At 39.3% G+C, this 13504-nt stretch overlaps 1 non-coding gene across 1 annotated transcript; it reads right to left on the reverse strand.

Moving 5' to 3' along the window:
- Positions 1-11481: 11481 nt before the first annotated feature.
- On the reverse strand, positions 11482-11553 carry TRNAC-GCA. Its single transcript has one exon. It is a non-coding gene; the product is annotated as a tRNA-Cys (tRNA).
- Positions 11554-13504: the final 1951 nt, after the last annotated feature.

A 13504-nucleotide genomic window follows, 5' to 3' on the forward strand; every position in this document is an offset into this window, starting at 1 on the left:
CAACATCCTAAAAAGGTTTCAAAAGTCTATCAATTTTATAGATAAGCTAGGAGGAATAGTTAATTTGTTATATGAAGCAATCAAAATCTCATCCTCTCTCAAACAGAGTAGACATAAGAGCTTTGCTTTTATGACCTAGAGGATAAAATACCCAAGAATGCTTTGTAAAACCAAGTTTGATAATAGTTGATATAAAAAAGAAAAATTCCAAATAATTATGTGTATTGAAATGCCTATAAAAGCTAAAATAAACTCAGGCTAATTCAACAAAGGTAACATTTTCTGATTGAGCTGTATTTTCTTGCAGAGAAGGCAATGGCACCCCACTCCAGTACTCTTGCCTGGAAAATCGCATGGATGGAGGAGCCTGGTAGGCTGCAGTCCATGGGGTCGCTAAAAGTCGGGCACCACTGAGCGACTTCACTTTGACTTTTGACTTTCATGCATTGGAGAAGGAAATGGCAACCCACTCCAGTGTTCTTGCCTGGAGAATCCCAGGGACGGGGGAGCCTGATGGGCTGCTGTCTATGGGGTCGCACAGAGTCAGAAACGACTGAAGCGACTTAGCAGCAGCAGCAGCAGATAGCCCTTCTTTTTTCCCCCCTAGATAAGAAATACAACAGCTTGATACCGGGGGATTGACTGCAGAGAAAAAGATAACCATGTTCTTCTCTGGTGGCTCAGACAGTAAAGAACCCACCTGCAATGCAGGAGACCTGGGTTCAATTCCTGGGTCAGGAAAATCCCCTGGCGAAAGGGACTGGCCACCCATTCCAGTATTCTTGCCTGGAGAATTCTATGCACAGAGGAGCCTGGAGACTTGGAGATGACTAAGAGACTTTTATTTTTTTTAACTCCAAGATTTGAAAGGCTATGGGAGATAGAAATCCAAAGTACCACTTACTAAATATTAAGAGCAAGTATTTCTTATTCCCTGATCAGCTGGGATGATGGATGAGGGTTGTCCTAGAGCAGAGGCAAGAGAGGGAAGAAGGCATATGCTCCACTCCTGCCTACTCAGGCTATCATTTGCCTGCCTGTTCTCAGACCTATTTCCCATTCTCCTTTGGCCTCATCTCCCTTGTCATCTGCCTTTTAGGGTCCATCATTTAGTTGGAGGCAATGAGGAAAGACTAAAGGGGGAGTATTTCTGCCTCTTCTATTTGGGCAATGCCTCTAGCAATGATTCTGCCTGTTGTATGGCTCCAGCTATCACTGAACAGCCTGACCTCTCCAGCCCTAGCTCCCATAAGGCAGCCCCCTCCACAGTTCTAGACATCATCACCTTCCTACCAGCCCACAATGGCCCTGAGTTTCTGTGAGAACCCCTAGAAGCTCCTTTAGTTCTTTTCTCATCTAAGTAACAAATTTGTTAAATTGCTTCTGTTAAATGGTCTGGTGTGTGGCTTCCCTTGTGGTCCAGTGGTAAAGAATCCGTCTTCAGTGCAAAGGACGCAGGTTGGATCTCTGGTCCAGGAAGCTCCCACATGCAGCAGGGAAACTGCCCGTGTACCGTAACTACTGAGCCCTTGCGCCTAGAGCCTGTGCTCTGTGACAAAAGAGGCCCTCGCACCACAACTAGAGAGTGCCCACACACAGCAGTGAAGACCCAGCATGGCCAAAAATGAAACAAGTATTTTTTAAAACATTATCTGGTGTGAGTTGTCTTCCTTGACAGACCCTGACTGATACTGTCTTACCCTATCACTCTCACTTAGTTACTGACTGAAGGAGGGTAATTTTTTTAAATTACCCTTTATATTTGTAAATTAGAGTTTAATGGACTTATGCCTCACTTATGACTGGGACTGTGAGAGCTGCTGCCTCTAAGAGAATCCCCAATCTGAGCATGGTAAGGGCAACAGAAGGACTCTACCAACAGAAGGACTCTACCACGCTGAGAGTCCCGTGGCTGCCAGAGGCAGAGAGATGCAAGAGTTCCCTACGGTTACATTGTCACTTCACATTCAGTCTTAGACCTTCAGAAATCTGACTTCTCTTTTCTCAAACTATTTTTACAAAGATATGCAGTGACCTATTTTTTTACTCTATTTTTTTTTCAGTATTCACGCTATTTGACCACTTGTCCACATCTGACTGCATAACTAATCCCTCAGTCTGCAACTCCAAGTTGGTTCACCCTTGCTTGTTGGCCTTAAGATGTACAAAACGAGACCCAGAGCAATGAAGGCTGGGCATTTGCTGTAATCCCAGTTAGACTGGTGGTTCTAGTCTTCTCAGTTTTACCTACTTTTATGTTAAATATTTACAGGCATTGGATTCCTTTAGGTTTAAATTTGTGGGCATCTTCTATATCCATAAAAATGCTTTTGGGCTGAGATATAGCTACTACAGCTTTAGGTTTCATATACATTTGGCATATCTATCCTTTCTGGACAGGCTAGAGGTTGGTTTTAACCTAACAACTTCTTTGCTAATTTTACTCTCTATTGAAACTAGTGATTAATTATTTCAATTTACTTCTGCCATATTACTCTGTTCCATATTTTGGTGGAGATTTTTCCTTGCTCCATTTTACTTTATGTAAGAGTACTTTATTTGGTGATGTAACCCCAGAAAACAACTGTAGCGGTGAAAAATGAGGAAGGGATTCCAGGACAAAGATCTGTAAAGCTGGCTACCACCAAGTGCCTGGATGCTCCATCCTGTGAGACCCTCACAGAACTCATCTCAAGACATACATCCAGTGGAAGAAGTGCAGAAGATGCAAATAGAAGATGCACTTCTTCACTGGCTTGCACTTCTTCACAGACAAAAGTTCAGCCACAATTCAAACCCATAGGTTTGAATCCATAGACACTTGGTCACTCTGTACAAATTCATTACCAAACCCCCATTCACCCCCTCCCTCTGTTGTAGTCTAAAGTATCAAAGTCATCTCTTTATCAAGCAAGCATCTCTCATCTTCCTGGTCAAGATACTCTTTTATTGCCTGGGCCATGTTCACCTGATTCTGTTGACCTAATAAATCCTATTCACATGTTAAATAAAAACATAATTCCCAGTTAAATAAGCATTTCAAATAAACAAATTTTTAAGTATGCTGCATGTAATATTTGGATTCTACTTAAACAACAAACCCATTTATGGAAAACCAAACAGTATGAATACAAATAATATGGAAAGCCAAACAATACAAATATAAAAAGTCCAAACCACTTGGAAGGTTTATTACCCATATAATGTTGTTGCTGTTTTAGACACTAAGTCATGTCTGACTCTCTTGTGACCCAAAGGATTATAGCCAGCCAGGCTACTCTGTCCATGAAATTTCCTAAGCAACAATACTGGAGTGGGTTACCATTTCCTTCTCCAGGGGATCTTCTTGACCCAGGGATCAAACCCATGTCTCCTACACAGCAGGCGGATTTTCTACTGCTGAACCACCTTAACCAAACAAATTTCCCTGTCTGTTACAATGTATTTTTCATCAGTACTACCAATATTCTTTATTGCCTTTAAGATAAAGCTCTAATCCTTATCCTGTTACACAAAGCATAACATGAATTGACCCCACCTTCATTCATTCCCCAGTATCATGTCTCACCTAATTGCATTCTTTTTTAGGCTTCATATAATCTCTAGGACAGATAGCCCACATACTGCCCTTCTGCTCCTACACAGTGCTCCCCAGAGCCAATATTTCCCTGGGCTAACTCCTGCCTGTCCCCGCAAATTTAGCCTTTCTGCCAATTCTCAAACTTACTCTCTTCAGCTCAATTCCACCAAGTCTCATGTCACCAAAAATCTGTTTAGTGTCAGAACCTGATAGTCAAATTCTGCAGTTTGCTGAATATATTGTTCCTGACTTTCTAGCCAAAAGAAAAGTGCCCATAAATTATGCTTAAGTCCTATTACTGATAGAAATACAATTTTCTGAGGAAAACTGTCCCCTTAAATGTATTAGAGCCGCACTGAATGCTTTCACTACTGGCCTCCTATAAGAGATCATTGCCTTTGGACTATCCTGCTTTTGCTCTTTTTTTCTCTCCCATGACCGATCAACTTCTCTGCAGGATGAATGTTTTGGGTGAGGGTGGTAGTGAAAGGATGGTTTGGAATTAAGTGCCACTCATTTCTCTCCCCAGATTGCACTGGAAAAAGGATTACCAGCCTCTCATCAGAAAAGTCAGTAGTTCACTGGGGCCAGCATGAACAGAATAAAACCAGAGCAACATAGAGCCCTCTGAAGGTGAGAATTTAACAAGGAGAGGAGATAGGTCAGCCATCCTTGAGCATTCCTTCATCACTTACTACCTTCCTAAAATCCCAAGATGGTTATATCACAATCCCCTCATATCCTAATTTCAATGTCTCTGAAGTTTAAAGGCAAAGCCTGACCTGGAGTGGTGGTAGTAGCTCACAGTGGTTTTGTGGTATCTGGGTCTCTCTGCCCTGACTCTCATCCATCTCTCCCCTCTTCTCTCCTTTGAATTCAAAGGGAGGGAAGCAGGTTAGGACCTGGCCTTTGGTTCTTCTCCAATATACATGTTTATTCATTGCTCTTCAGTTGCTAAGTTGTGTCCGACTCTTTGCGACCACATGAACTGCAGCATGCCAGGCTTCCCTGTCCTTCACCATCTCCTGGAGTTTGCACAAGCTCATATCCATTGAGTCAGCGATGCCATGCAACCATCTCGTCTTCTGTCGTCCCCATCGAACCAGGGTTTCCTGTGTTGCAGGGGGGTTCTTTACCAGCTGAGCTACCAGGGAAGCCCTGATTATACATAGTAGCTAGTAGTAAGAGACCACAAGAGCACAAATGAAAAGCAACCTAAGATTGAAGATAACAAAACAAACTTTTAAGACACCAATGTATACCAGCTGAAACAAAATTATTAGAACTGATAGATTTTGAGCAGCCTAATAAATATGTTTAAAATGATAAAGATATGAGAAAATTATTAAAATGTTTGTACTACCCAAAGAGATGTACAGATTCAATGCAGTTCTCATCAAAATCCCAGTGGAATTTTTTAAACAGAAATAAAGAAAACAATCCTAAAGTTTACATATAGAATTAAATAAGATTCTGAATAGCCAAAGAAACATGGAGGAACAAGAACAAGGCTGGAGATATCACACAGCTTAATACCAAAGGTTATTACAAAATGACGTGGTATAATCAAAACAGCATGGTATAAGCAAATAGACATATAAACAAATGGAACAGAAAGAAATCCCAGAAATAAACTCATGCATATATAGTAAATTGATCTTTGACAAGGGTTCCAAGAACACACAACAGGGAAAGAACAGTCTTTTCAACAAGTGGTGCTGGGGAAACTGGATTTCCACATGCCAAAGAAAGCGGTTAGACCTCTATCTTAGGCCATACATAAAAACTACCTGAAATTAATTATATTCCAGTGTTATATTTAAATCTACAAAACTTCCACAAGAAAATATAGGGGGAAAGCTTCTAGACACTGATCTACATGAGTTATTTGATATGACACCAAAAATACAGATAAAAGAAAAAATTAAGACAAGTTGGACTGCAAAACTAAAAAAGCTTCTATATGGCAAAGAAAACCATCAGAGTGAAAGGCAGTATACAAAAGAAAATATTTGCAAACCATGTATCTGATAAGGGGTTAATATTCAAAATATGAGGAACTCTGATAACTCATTAGCAGAAAAATGAAATAAAACCAAAACCAACTTGATTTTCTCTTAGTGGGCAAAGGACTTGAATGGACCTTTCTCCAAAGACAATATACAAATGGTGAAAAGACACATGAAAAGATGCTTCACATTCTTATTCTTCTTCTTCTTCTTCTTCTTCTTCTTCTTCTTCTTCTTCTAAGTCGCTTCAGTCGTGTCCGACTCTGCGCAACCCCATAGACAGCAGCCCACCAGGCTTCCACCTAAATGTCCATTGACAAATGAGTAGTTTTTTAAAATGTGGTATATATACACAAGGGTGTATTATTCAGCCTTTAAAGGAAATCTAGCTTTGTGTGACAACATCAATGAACCTCAAGGCCATAAAGCTAAGTGAAATAAACCAGTCACAGAAATAAAAATATTGCATTATACTAGTTGTGAGTCATCTAAGATAGTCAAACTCACAAAAACAGAGTACAATGGTGGTCTCCAGGGACTGCAGAGCAGGAAACATTGGGAATTGTTGCATAACAGGTATAAAGTTGCACTTTTTCAAGATAAGTTCTAGTGATCTGTTGTACATCATGCCTATATTTTATACTGTATTACACACTTAAAATTTAAGAGGGTAGTTCTGAGGAGTTTTATCACAATAAAGTTTTGTGAGTGACAATAGGTGAAAATTTTTAATCAAAATATTTGGAGTAACTATTACAGCAAAAGTGCAAGACTTAAAGTTGGAAGCTCAGATTGAAACACTCGGAACACAAGAAAATATGAGAAAGTTTTCAAAACAAAGCATATGGAAAATAAATGTGCCAACAACTGACTAATAGAAAAAAAAACTCTCAAGAGGCAAAACTATTTCTGCTAAAATTTGACATCCATTCATGAATTCAAAAGAAAATATCAGCAATCCATGAATAAAGAAGAATTTCCCGAGAGTATCTACAAAAAATCTGCAGAAAGTATTGAGGAAGAAGATGAGAAATAATCAAGAAAAACTATTCGAATGAGAATATTCAGTTAAGACTGGATTCAAAAATCTTCCTCTGCCCCTCTCACCCCCTAAAAATCAATACCATTTCTCTAACCTAAGATGACCATCTAGGAAACACAAGAGTAATTTATTTTTAATAACAACAAATACAAAGTACCCAGGTTTCAGCTTTAAAAACCAAAGTCCTCTATGAAAAAATTTTTCAAAAATCTAATGAAAGACACAGAAGGTGTCTTTTGATAAACAGATGAAGATTTCTATAATCACAGGTGAGAGATTTCATTATGAGATACTATTTTATCTCCCAGATTAATCAAATTTAATGTAACCCCAATCCAAACTCAAGCTGGATTCAAGGAACTGATTTCTAAATGTGTAGGAAAATAAAGATGCACGCAAACAGCTTTGAAAAAGAATAAGAAAATGTTATGTTATGCCACAGACATGAAAATATGCTATAAACACCAATAAAAATGAGGATAGTGCTAGTACAAAAACAGAAATCATCTAATAGGATAGTGTAAAGAGCTGAGATACTCATTTACATATGGGGATTTATTATTTAATAAAAACAGTACCACAAATCAACAGTGAAAGGATAATTTACAGAGAGCTGGGAAAGCTGGTTCATGCCTTGAGAAAAATTAAAATGCATTCCTACTTAGTTCAAAAGGGTAGACTCCAAATGGAATAAGGACCTAGACATATTCATGTAACCTACAATGTCAACAAAATATAGAAGGATATCTTCAACATAAAGACAAGGAAGAATTTCTTACACCAACAGAAACAGACCACAGGGCAAAAAAAACCAAGCTGAATTTATACCAAAATTAAATTTTTCTGTACAAAGACACCATGGAAAGAATTGAACAGATGACAAATGTGAAGGAGATACTACCAATATGCATACTTAACAAGGGCCTAACTAAAAATGAAGAAATTCCTATAAATCACTATGATAAGAAGTCCAATGGGAAAAAATGGGCAAAGGATATTAAAGGATATCAACAAAGAACCAACCCCAAAAGCTAATAAGCCTGTGGAAAGAATTGTATACCTATTAGTAATCAGAAAAATGCAAATTAGAATAATGCAGTATCATTTTATGCCTAATAAACTGCAGAAAAATTTGCTAGAGAATGCCAAGTGTTCCTGGCAAGTGTACAGATTGATCTCTAGAAGGTCTGCATCAATCTGGAAGCACTTAATCAGGTGAACTAATTACATACTCTTTGACCTAAAATTCCGTACCTGAACTATTATCACAAAAATTCCCACACAGATCATCAGGGAGCATGTGTGAAGGTGTTTATTGCAGTTCTGTTGGTGATAGGATGGAGATACAGCTGTCTCCTTGGTTCTACAATGGGAAAATGGATACACAATATGATAGTTAAACCACAGTGTGCCATGAAGTAGTTAAGAAGTAGTAGACTAGATGTACACACAATCACAAAGATAGGTCACCAAAAAAATGGGTCAAGGAATACACAAAATATAAAAATACTGTAAGTTTAAAATATGTAAGATAAAAGATGAAGTCTGGAATTTGCTTCACAATAACCTGGGTAGGATGGGGATAAGTGGTTAAGGTAGGGGAAAAATTATACATAAAATAATCTGGGCCATCAGTTTATTATTATTGACACATTATAATTTTCTCTCTACTTTTGCATACTTAACATGTTGTATCATTATTAAATATAGAAAACTCAAATTTTACCCCAAAAAGAGAATATATGTAAAATGCACCAGAATAGTTGCTTGAGGGAGTAGAAGAAAGGAACAGTAAAGAAAATATAAAAGGAAAAATAAGAGTCCTTATGTTGGCCAGTGAAAATACAAGTATAATACTTATTGTTAACTGGTATACTGCTATTAATTTTTCACTTCAGAGAAGCTTCTCGGTCTGTGGCAGTGAAAGGCAATTGCTGTATGCACCATTAATTGGTAGTCATTGCTTTCATTTCTCAAAGCAAACTAAGATGAAACAGTGTTCCTCAACCCAAACATTTATTCAATACCATGACCCTCCCTGTAACTAGACTATTTTTCAAATGCCTCCTTTGGCATTTATTTCACTACCGAGTTACTATCACTGTTTACTCCTTACTTATTTCCAAGTAAATGGTTCATTCTTTCCCTCCCAGCATGATTCTCAGACCTGAATATTAAATATTGACCGTCTCTTCCTATGAAACTCATCTTTTCCATATTTAGGAACACCACACACAGCCAACTGGAACAATATCGGAATAAGAGCAAAAAGAACTATTTATTAAAATGAAAGGGTGACTACTTTTATTTAATTTATTTTTTATAATACTAGATCTTTCAGTCTCTAGATTAGATATGTGCTACTCTGGGAAATAAACTGAACAGGTAAATTGCATGTGCAATCGGGCCCATTGGATCCAAAAACCAACCTCAATAGCGTACTCCAGTAGAAGACTTGGTTTCTCCATGACTTACAAGTAGAAAAATAGAATAACAACACAGCAATTATTCTGGACCTCCAATCAAATAGGCCCCAAAAGAAAGAAAAGGTGGAGGCAATGAAATATAGTATAATTAATAGTTCAAGTTAGGAGTTCTCAAATGTTAGCTTATATCAGAATCACCAGGTGATATTGTTACATCATATGGCACGGCACCACTTCCAAAGTTTCTGATTCAGTACACCTGGGTTAAGACCCCAAGAAATATGGTTCCAGCAAGTTTCCAGGTGCTTTTGATGATAGTGGTGGCAGTATTCCAAGGCTAAGGTTTTCCATCAACCCCGCACATGTCCAGGCCCAAACCCTTGATCACTAGAGCATATTGCCTACCATACTCACCTGATTTTGCTTAAAGCATTTCTCCAAACTACCAAAAACATGTCTACTTTGAATGCATATGTATGAGAAAAGTCTTGAGGTAGGTTCACCAGGATAATACTTCACTTAAAAGAAACTCAGTTCTGTCAGTTCAGTCGCTCAGTCATGTCTGACTCTTTTGTGACCCCATGAACTGCAGTATGCCAGGCTTCCCTGTCCATCACCAATTCCCGGAGTTTACCCAAACACATATCCATCACGTCGGTGATGCCATCCAACCATCTCGTCCTCTGTCGTCCGCTTCTCCCCCGGCCTTCAATCTTTCCCAGCATCAGGGTCTTTTCAAATGAGTCAGCTCTTCGCATCAGGTGGCCAAAGTATTGGAGTTTCAGCTTCAACATCAGTCCTTCCAATGAATACCCAGGACTGAATTCCTTTAGGATGGACTGGTTAGATCTCCTCGCAGTCCAAGAGACTCTCAAGAGTCTTCTCCAACACCACAGTTCAAAAGCATCAATTCTTCAGGGCTCAGCTTTCTTTATAGTCCAACTCTCACATCCATACATGACTACTGGAAAAACCATAGCCTTGACTATACGGACCTTTGTTAGCAAAAGTAATGTCTGCTTTTTAATATGCTCTCTAGGTTGGTCATAACTTTTCTTCCAAGAAGAAAGTGTCTTTTAATTTCATGGCTGCAGTCACCATTTGCAGTGATTTTGGAGCCCCCAAAACTAAAGTCAGCCACTGTTTTCACTGTTTCCCCATCCACTTGACATGAAGTGATGGGAACAGATGCCATGATCTTAGTTTTCTGAATGTTGAGTTTTAAGCCAACTTCTTCACTCTCCTCTTTCACTTTCATCAAGAGGCTCTCTAGTTCTTCACTTTCTGCCATAAGGGTGCTGTTATCTGCATATCATCTGCATATCTGAGGTTATTGATATTTCTCCAGGCAATCTTGATTCCAGCTTGTGCTTCATCCAGCCCAGCATTTCTCATAATGTACTCTGCATATAAGTTAAATAAGCAGGGTGACAATATACAGCCTTGACGTACTCCTTTCCCTGTTTGGAACCAGTCTATTGCTCTATGTCCAGTTCTAACTGTTGCTTCTTGACATGCACACAGATTTCTCTAGAGGCAGGTCAGGTGGCCTGGTATTACCATGTCTTTAAGAATTTTCCACAGTTTGAAAATGTGGTTGTCTGAGAGGCCTTAAGAATAGCTATGAAAAGAAGAGAAGTAAAAGGCAAAGGAGAAAAGGAAAGATAAACCTATTTGAATGCAGAGTTCCAAAGAATAGCAAGGAGAGATAAGAAAGCCTTCCTCAGTGATCAGTGCAAAGTAGAGGAAAATAGAATGGGAAAGACTAGAGACCTCTTCAAGAAAATTAGAAATACCAAGGGAATTTTCATGCACAGATGGGCACAATAAAGGACAGAAATGGTATGGACCTAACAGAAGCAGAAGATATTAAGAGGTGGCAAGAATACACAGAAGAGCTCTACAAAAGAGATCAAAGAAAACTTTGATCACAGTTTCAAACACTTTAAGAAGTTTCCACAACAGTTTGTTGTGATCCACACAGTCAAAGGCTTTGGCATAGTCAATGAAGCAGAAATAGATGTTTTTCTGGAACTCTCTTGCTTTTCCGATGATCCAATGGATGTTGGCAATTTGACCTCTGATTCCTCTGCCTTTTCTAAATCCAGCTTGAACATTTGGAAGTTCATGTTTTAAGTACTGTTGAAGCCTGGCTTGGAGAATTTTGAGCATTACTATGCTAGTGTGTGAAAGTGAAAGTCGCTCAGTTGTATCCAACTCTTTGTGATCCCATGGACTATACAGTCCATGGAATTCTTCAGGCTAGAATACTAGAGTTGGTAGCCTTCCCCTTCTCCAGGGGATCTTTCCAACCCAGGGATCAAATCCAGGTCTCCCACATTGCAGGCAGATTCTTTACCAGCTGAGCCACAAGGGAAGCCTAAGAATACTGGAGTGGGTGCCCTATCCCTTCTCCAGCAGCTCTTCCCAACCCAGGAATCGAACCAGGGTCTTCTGCATTGCAGGCAGATTCTTTACCAACTGAGCTATCAGGGAAGCCCCTGCTAGTGTGTGAGATGAGTGCAATTGTTCCATAGTTTGAACATTCTTTGGAATTGCCTTTCTTTGGGATTGAAATGAAAACTGATCTTTTCCAGTCCTGTAGCCACTGCTGAGTTTTCCAAATTTGCTGTCATATTGAGTGCAACAATTTCACAGCATCATATTTAGGATTTGAAATAGCTGAACTGGAATTTCATCACATCCACTAGCTTTTGGAGAATGACATGGCAACCCACGCCAGTACTCTTACCTGGAAAATCCCATGGATGGAGGGGCCTTGTAGGCTACAGTCCATGGGTCATGAAGAGTTGGACACGACTGAGTGACTTCACTTTCACTTTTCAGTTTCATGCATTGGAGCAGGAAATGGCAACCCACTCCAGTATTCTTGCCTGGAGAATCCCAGGGACAGAGGAGCCTAGTGGGCTGCCGTCTATGGGGTTGCACACAGTCGGACATGACTAAAGTGAATTAGCAGCAGCAGCGCAGCCACTAGCTTTGTTCCTACTGATGCCTCCTAAGGCCCACTTGACTTTGCATTCCAGGATGTCTGGCTCTAAGTGAGTGATCACATGATCATGATTATCTGGGTCATGAAGATCTCTTTGTAGAGCTCTTCTGTGTATTCTTGCCACCTCTTAATATCTTCTGCTTCTGTTAGGTCCATACCATTTCTGTCCTTTATTGTGCCCATCTGTGCATGAAAATTCCCTTGGTATTTCTAATTTTCTTGAAGAGATCTCTAGTCTTTCCCATTCTATTGTTTTCCTCTACTTCTTTGCACTGATCACTGAGGAAGGCTTTCTTATCTCTCCCCCTATTCTTTGGAACTCTGCATTCAAATAGGTATATCTTTCCTTTTCTCCTTTGCCTTTTACTTCTCTTCTTTTCATAGCTATTCTTAAGGCCTCTCAGACAACCATTTTGCCTTTTTGCATTTCTTTTTCTTGGGGATGGTCTTGATCACTGCCTCTTGTACAGTGTCACAAACCTCCATCCATAGTTCTTCAGGAGCTCTGTCTATCAGATCTAATCCTTGAATCTATTTGTCACTTCTACTGTATAATCATAAGGGGTTTGATTTAGGTCATACCTGAATTGTCTATGGTCTTCCCTACTTTCTTCAAATTCAGTCTGATCTGAGCCACAGTCAGCTCCTGGTCTTGTTTTTGCCTGTATAGAACTTCTCCATCTTTGTCTGCAAAGAATATAATCAATCTGATTTCGGTGTTGACCATCTGGTGATGTCCATGTATAGAGTCTTCTCTTGTGTTGTTGGAAGAGGGTGTTTGCTATGACCAGTATATCCTCTTGTCAAAACTCTATTACCCTTTTCCCTGCTTCATTCTGTACTCCAAAGCCAAATTTGTCTGTTACTCCAAGTATTTCTTGACTTCCTACTTTTGCATTCCAGTCAATTTGACTTCTGGCAATTTGGTCTCTGGTTCCTCTGCCTTTTCTAAATCCAGCTTGAACATCTGGAAGTTCAAGTTTTTGAAAAGTTCCTAGTTTTGTATTCCATATAATGAAAAGGACATCTTTTTTGGTGTTAGTTCTAGAAGGTCTGGTAGGTCTTCATAGAACTGTTCAGCTTCAGCTTCTTCAGCATTACTGGTTGGGGCATAGACTTGGATTACCGCGATATTGAATGATTTGCCTTGGAAACGAACAGATATGATTCTGTGATTTTTGAGATTGCATCCAAGTACTGCATTTTGGACTCTTGTTGTCTATGATGGCTACTCCATTTCTTCTAAGGGATTCTTGCCCACAGTAGTAGATATAATGGTCATCTGAGTTAAATTCATCTATTCCAGTCCATTTTAGTTCACTGATTCCTAAAATGTCAGTGTTCACTCTTGCCATCTCCTGTTTGACCACTTCCAATTTGCCTTGATTCATGAACCTAACATTCCAGGTTGCTATGCAATATTGCTCTTTATAG

The sequence above is a fragment of the Bison bison genome, unplaced genomic scaffold (assembly GCF_000754665.1).
Source record: "Bison bison bison isolate TAMUID 2011002044 unplaced genomic scaffold, Bison_UMD1.0 scf7180017864066, whole genome shotgun sequence".
NCBI classification, from domain to species: Eukaryota; Metazoa; Chordata; class Mammalia; order Artiodactyla; family Bovidae; genus Bison; species Bison bison.